Genomic DNA, 7,895 nt, shown 5'->3' with positions numbered 1-7,895 from the left:
CTGGCGCAGCCTTAGCTGCTACGAGCTTATCCTGGGCAGGCTGTCGCGGCCTGTCCTGCCCAGGCTGCGGGGGCCTTTCCTGAGTGGGTCGCGGGGGTTTGCCTTGGCCATTTTTGTGGCCCGTCGGGTGTTTTTTGACCCCCTTCCGCTGCCAGGGGTTGTTCGCCAGCACTGGGTAGTCCAGCTCGTTGTAGCTGGGCTCGCAGTGCTGCTCCAGGGGCGCGAATCGGTTGCCACCTGCCTGCTGCAGGTAGTCGCCGAAGCTCCGGGGAGGAGGGTACCTCGGTGGACCCCAGGGGTTTTGCCTCGGGGGGCCAGAGAAGCCCGGAGGGGGCCGTGGCATCGGTTGCGGCTGGGGCTGCATTGCAGCGCGCCTGTTTTCGCGCAGGTCGCGGCGAGACTGTTGCTCGCGCTGCTTGCGTACCTGGGGCGGAAGGTGCCTGCGGGTCTCTTTTTTATAGACCTGGCAGCCCTTGTAGTTTGCGCAGTGTGCCTCCTTACAATGCGCGCACTTTTTGTGCTCCTGGTTGCCCCCATTGGGGCAGTCGGGAGCGCGGTGTGGCCCGCTGCACCACCGGCACACAGGGGCCGCGTGGCAGGCCTTGCCAACATGGTTATAGCGTTGGCAAACGCTGCATTGGGCGGGGCCTGAGGGGCGCCTGTAGTCGACGACACGCACCAGCATGCCGCCGAACTCTGTCAGGGAGTAGATGCGCTCAGAATCGCACGTCTGAGGCACCTCAATGACCAGGGCGTCGCATTTTTCCCTGCGCAGCCTGTTCTCCAAGAACCAGTGGTTCTGGACAGGCAGGTTCAGGGCTGCAAATTCCTCCTGGAGGAAATCGGTCGGGGTGTGGCGGTGTACTCCGCGCAAGACGAATTTCTTGGGCACTTCGTCTCTCTGAAGGAGGACGGAGTGCTGGGCGCCTATCGCCTTAAGGGCCTGGACTGCCCTTTGGTAGTCCGGGACGGACGCAGGATTGACCTGGATCTCGTCCTTGCCGCGGTTTTGGCAGGTGAACTTTTCCGCCAGGGCCTGCTTGAGGGCGGTGTATACCCTTGGGTACGTGTGCCCCTGGTCTAAAAACACGAACAGGGGCTTCACTCGGAGCTTTTTGGGCGGTGCCGCAGCTCCGGCGGCATGGCCTGCAGTTGGTTGTGGGCGAGGGGGGGAGGGGCCCGCCTCGTCGTCGCTGCTGCCTGCACCGGACACCTCCGTGTGCAGGCGCTTGTTGCGCTTACCAGTGGCAACACTCCAGCCACTGGATTGATCGGAGCTAGGCCCTGAGGGGGCCTCGCTTTCTGTCATCTCGACAGCGTCGCTCATGTCGTCGTGGTAGCCTACGCTCGGGTCCACCCACTGACCGTCCCCCGGGGCTAAGTTAGCCGGGTTCAGGCTAGGCTACAGGGGAGCTAGCTCCCCGGGTGTTGCCGAGTTGTTGGTTGCCAATAACTTACTCTTTACCGCAGCTCTCTCTTACCGCCTGTGCGCATGTAGCACACAGGCACCTTTCAGTACACCGCTGGGTAGCACTAAGAAGTGCTAACCACAGCTTGGGCGTCGACGATCTATAAATTCACGGCGAGCAGCTCCGGGACACGTCCGTCCTCTACCGAAGCGCAGCTGGCTCTCATTTTTCTCTCTGCAAATATCTGGTTACCCAATTTTCTGGTTGCGGACGGTTCAGAAAATTCTCGATGCCTTGCTCACGTAGGGAGCAGCGCACTTTGGACAGCGAAAGTAATGTAGGGCTTCTTTAGCACTGATTTTTCAATGTTTTCTAAATGTCAGCAGTCTACGATGACATAATGGGCAGTTCCACTAATAGTGTAATTTTTTTATGGCAGCTGCACTGTTTAATTTGCACTGCGAGCTGTTTAAATTTACTGCTACACCAAACAGGGAACTTTTCATTTGCAGATGTTATTCAAGGAATCAAATACGTAATTTGTGCTGGAATCACTTGAAAATGGTTAAATTAACTTAGGTATACTTTAGTGTATAGTATGCTGAAAATGTGGAGATAATTTCATGAAGGCTGTTTGCTGTGGAAGCACTAGCAAATCACCTTGTTCAGTGCCACCTGGAATGGCTTTCTTCGTGCACCTCCAAGGATGATGTGATTATTATTGTGAGTAAATTTTGTTTACATTTTCATTGTGTGAATAATAAAACTTTTAACTGTACACACAACAAGCATTTCACTTGGATCTGATGCATTCTCAAGAGTGCAGTTTCTGTTTAGCTTTTAAAACTGGCTGCCCTTCAATTCACTCAAGGTGCAGATGCAAGTTGCTGATGAAGTATTCCACACACATGCTACATTGGAGAAATATTTTAATAAAAATTAAAACTCTTGCAGGATTTCGAATAAAAACTATCCTATTTATCCCTTCTATGTTTTGGTACTGCGAAATTGAGAGAGGTAAGTAAGTTGTGAGGTTATTTTTACTTGCTTGCATGTGAGGTTAGCAGAGCAAAAATATTTTTGAAATTGCAGATACATGGTCACTTTATTTCGTTGCAAACATTTATAAGCTCGTAATCTTATTTAAAGTCTCCATACTTAATGCGTTTGGAAAACCTTCTTTCTCTCAATTTTACAATGGAACAAAATTTTACTTGTATGTGTACATTAATTCCATCTCTAAATGATGTAGGTTTACGCACCGAGATCAGGTACATTGTAGAGAGAAAAACACACGAGTACCTGCTTATTTTGAAGTTTTAATGAGTATATTAAAAAAAAAAAAAAAAAACGATAAAAATATAATTGAAAAAGTATATTATTCACGTATTTTTGAGGATGAGGGGAGGGGGTGTTTTTGTCCGATGGTCGTTTATCTTTAAAGAAATTTCCGTTGGACCTGTGCGTTCTTGCTCTGCCAATTCTCGAAAAATGAAATATTTTAAGTCGTCTTTTATGTGCTAACTTCATTATATTTGGCTGCATTCGTATTTTTATTAGTTTTGAAACATTCATGTCACGGAAAATAATCATAAACCAGGACAAAAACGTTTTGACTAAATGTTCTAGGTTGGTTGTAAAACATTTTCTTATTTTATTTCACATCGGAAACATCTGTTAAGTTGTAAGCTTTGTAATGAATGCGACAGTCACTTGTTCGCTGAAGTGTTTGTTTAAGAAATTAGTATTGTAAATTTGTTTATGGTCTTGTTAAATGAAATTTTAAGTGAAATCATTTGGGAAAACAGAGGCTACAGGAATTTTCAACACAACTTGATGACCGACGTTGTGACTAGTGTGGGAGTGTGTGCTCGTGTAAATATCAATTTTTCTTACTCCTCGTGCCGGTCAACAGGAAAACAGCGAGTGTGTTATCTCATCGCGGGCGTGTGATTGCGTGTGGTAAATTGTGCTAGGTTAATTACCGCAAAACTCCACTGTGTGCAAATATGTAGTGTGTCGCTGTATGCAAATATTTGGTATGTCTTTTTTTTTTTTTTTTTTTTTTCAGGCAATACACACTTTGAATTTTACACAATTTCGATGCTGCAACCTAAGTGTATACATGCGAATAGGATTGCTTAAATGAAAAAGTAAAGTAGGAGGTAAGTGCAAATGTTTCCAGGAGGTTATGCACACACAATCTATTTTATGAATTAATAGTTATTATCTAAGAAAATGATAGAAGATTATAAATAATGTGTGCAGAATAATACAGAATTTGCATGTTACACAAAAAAAAATATATATATATATTCCAAATATTGTTAGCAAAATGCACCTAGATTAGTGAGCTGGATTTTTTTTTTTTTTTTGTATTTTTGTTCTGTTGATCCCACGTGGAGTCAAGGCTCCGGGATATAGAACATGTATGTGCAGACAATTAATATTTACATGATGCAAGTTACCAAGAAAAAAAATTTCAAAAAAAAAAAATACATAACATGTTACACAATTTAACTTTATGCAAAACATGAAGCAGCTGTTATCACAAGTCCATTCAACAAATTAACAGTTCAATTTCTCTATTATCAATCAAATTAAAGAATAGCTTCAGAGGGTAGGTAGGATATTCTAGAAGAATTTTTTTTACTGTTTTTTTTTTTAATACTGGTAAATTGTTTTAGTTATTTTCTGTGATATTAAGTTGTAAAGTTTTACTCCCAAGTAATTTAGTCCATTTTCAAATCGCCTAGTGTTATGTTCAACTATCCTCAATTTACTAGCATTTCTGGTGTTATACCTATGTGCGAATATCTAAAAAAAAAAAAAAAAAAAAAAAATAATAATTTTTTTTTTCTTCTTTTTCTTAAGAATGAATAAAAAGTTTCTAGAACGTATTCATTTATGGCAGTCAGGACTTTAAGTTTTTTGAATTTTGGTCTGCAGTTAGATGATTTTTTATCTTTTGTTATTATTCTAATAGCTCCTTTTTTTTTTTTTTCCCCCAATGTTATATGGCAGAAAGAGTAGAGCTATGGCTACTGTGACATCATGCATTGATGGGAAGGTTATTGTTGGATAACAAAAATTTAGATGATATAATTTTTATTTTTTTCCATACACAACACATTGCAGGTACAATTTTACAGGTTACAGCTGTACCACCTCTAGTATTGCTGCCGACCATCCAACAAATGAGCACACTAAACAGGCATTGATGACATTGTTATCAACGTCTTTTTGAATCTCTCATTATTATACATAACTGCCCACTGAAACAGAGAAACTTCAAAATAGGTGTGTGTGTGTGTGTTTATATATATATATATATATATATATATATATATATATATATATATATATATATATATATATATATATATATACATATATACATACATACATACATACATACATACATACATACATACATACATACATACATACATACATACATATACACTTATCTATTTATTTTTTCACTTTGAATTTTGTATGAGGTATACACATGCAAAGATTCACAGCTGCTGCTGGGTGGGTGAGTGAGTGAGTGATTGATTGATTGATTGATTGATTGATTGATTGATTGATAGAGAGTGAGTGTGTGTGTGTGTGTGTGTTAGGGGGGGGGGGGGGGGGAAATGTGGTGATTGTGGGGGAAAAAAAAATTTAAAATTGAAATTTTTAAAAAAAAATTTTTTTCTGTAGGGTGCAAAATAGTAGTGCCAACGGCACGTGGTGTTCCCAAGCGGTCACCCATCTAAGTACTAACCACGCTCGACGATGCTTAACTTCGGTGATCGGACGAGAACCGGTGTGTTCATCGTGATATGGCCGTTGGCAATGATATAGATGTTTTTTTTTTGCAGTTTGTATTTGCCACTCGAAATAGCTATACCAGGTGTGATTGTTACAAACAACAGGAGAAATCGTGTAATGAACACTCTTTTACTTCCCCCCCCCCCCCCCCCTCCCCACACACAACACCCACCACCCTCACCATCCCAACCACCAAAGCCCTCTTCAAAATACACTCTCACACACACACACAAACCCACACTCTATAACTGATGAACATTACCATAACTTCTTAAAGCCATTAGATAATATTTAACTCAAGAAAGGTATTGTGATATGTTTAAAGAAAGAAAGGTGAAACCTTTAACTTTACCAGCAGGTATTAGTATCACTGAGGTATCTTCTAGGTTGTAGCAGCAATAGTAGTAATAATAATAAAATTAAATAAGGTAATAAAAAAGAAAAGTTATACATGTGATCAAATCATGAATGTATAAAACTGGAATGAATTTAAATTTTTTTTATTTTTCTTCATAGGCTGTTTTGAAATTGATGAGTAAGTGCCTCTTCTTTTAAATTTTTTAATGCTGAACACTGTTACATAAGAGATGAATGTTTAGAAAATTTAAAAAAAAAAAAAAGCTAGCCCAGCCCCCTCCCCCCCTCACACAAAATCCAAACAAAAAAAAAAACACCCTCCTTCAAAACATCACATAATCATCCAGCCAGCAGTGCAGACGAGAAATTTGCACTCGGGGCCGCCATTTTGACGATAAATTCTTGCATGGCACACCAAAGGTAGGAAAGAATTTAAAAAAATAAAAATAATGGGCGAGCACCCTCGCGTCTGCCTGTAGAAAATGAAGTTAAAAGTAACATAACCTAAAGACAGGCACACACTAGGGTGCTCCCAGGCGGTTGAGAAATTTTTTCCCGCCAAAAGACTTATATATATTATTTATTTTACTGTTTTTGGCAGGGGGCTATGTCGGTCTGTGTGCAAAGTAGTTCCTACTCCCGCCGCCAGGAGCGCGCGCGGTGGGTAGCGATGTTGTTTTTTCTGCTTTCATTTGTTTATTATTTAGAGGGTTAATGCTATGTAAATGTACGCAAGTTTGGTTATGTGTCGGTAGTTGTGCGAGATTTAATTTCCGAAACGAAATTTGACTTTCATCGGCCTGCATTTCTCACTTATTCGGAAAATACATGTGTGTTTATGTATGTATAATAATCGAGTGATTTTGTAATAATTTGGAAGTTTTGTTTGCGTGTGCGATGTGGGGAAGAAAAGGTGTGCACACGAGTCCTAGGGCTATATTTTTTTTTATTGCGAAATATTTACTTCATGTGGTGAAAAATTTTAAATTATTTGTGATGCAAGTGAAATTTTTTTTTTTTTTTCAGTTGGGTGATGTGTTTGTCCTCGTTTGTGTGCAAGGAAGCAAACATGCTGAAGGTAAGGGGCCATAAATGACACTTTAAAATATTAGTTTACCATTAATTTTGGTTAAATATTAAATTGCCATATAAGTAAAATCATGTCAACTGTTGTATTCCACCCAGTATAAGCTGTTAGTAATGGGTACTTAATATAAATAGAATAAAGTAAGTTGTGAGGTTATTTTTACTTGCTTGCATGTGAGGTTAGCAGAGCAAAAATATTTTTGAAATTGCAGATACATGGTCACTTTATTTCGTTGCAAACATTTATAAGCTCGTAATCTTATTTAAAGTCTCCATACTTAATGCGTTTGGAAAACCTTCTTTCTCTCAATTTTACAATGGAACAAAATTTTACTTGTATGTGTACATTAATTCCATCTCTAAATGATGTAGGTTTACGCACCGAGATCAGGTACATTGTAGAGAGAAAAACACACGAGTACCTGCTTATTTTGAAGTTTTAATGAGTATATTAAAAAAAAAAAAAAAAAACGATAAAAATATAATTGAAAAAGTATATTATTCACGTATTTTTGAGGATGAGGGGAGGGGGTGTTTTTGTCCGATGGTCGTTTATCTTTAAAGAAATTTCCGTTGGACCTGTGCGTTCTTGCTCTGCCAATTCTCGAAAAATGAAATATTTTAAGTCGTCTTTTATGTGCTAACTTCATTATATTTGGCTGCATTCGTATTTTTATTAGTTTTGAAACATTCATGTCACGGAAAATAATCATAAACCAGGACAAAAACGTTTTGACTAAATGTTCTAGGTTGGTTGTAAAACATTTTCTTATTTTATTTCACATCGGAAACATCTGTTAAGTTGTAAGCTTTGTAATGAATGCGACAGTCACTTGTTCGCTGAAGTGTTTGTTTAAGAAATTAGTATTGTAAATTTGTTTATGGTCTTGTTAAATGAAATTTTAAGTGAAATCATTTGGGAAAACAGAGGCTACAGGAATTTTCAACACAACTTGATGACCGACGTTGTGACTAGTGTGGGAGTGTGTGCTCGTGTAAATATCAATTTTTCTTACTCCTCGTGCCGGTCAACAGGAAAACAGCGAGTGTGTTATCTCATCGCGGGCGTGTGATTGCGTGTGGTAAATTGTGCTAGGTTAATTACCGCAAAACTCCACTGTGTGCAAATATGTAGTGTGTCGCTGTATGCAAATATTTGGTATGTCTTTTTTTTTTTTTTTTTTTTTTTCAGGCAATACACACTTTGAATTTTACACAATT

At 39.7% G+C, this 7,895-nt stretch overlaps 1 non-coding gene across 1 annotated transcript; it reads right to left on the bottom strand.

Annotated features, from left to right (window-relative positions):
* Positions 1-5,135: 5,135 nt before the first annotated feature.
* On the bottom strand, positions 5,136-5,254 carry LOC134543937 (5S ribosomal RNA). The gene has a single exon (XR_010077380.1). It is a non-coding gene; the product is annotated as a 5S ribosomal RNA (ribosomal RNA).
* Positions 5,255-7,895: the final 2,641 nt, after the last annotated feature.

This window comes from Bacillus rossius, unplaced genomic scaffold (assembly GCF_032445375.1).
Source record: "Bacillus rossius redtenbacheri isolate Brsri unplaced genomic scaffold, Brsri_v3 Brsri_v3_scf25, whole genome shotgun sequence".
NCBI classification, from domain to species: Eukaryota; Metazoa; Arthropoda; class Insecta; order Phasmatodea; family Bacillidae; genus Bacillus; species Bacillus rossius.
This window is presented reverse-complemented; position numbering and strand designations above follow the sequence as displayed.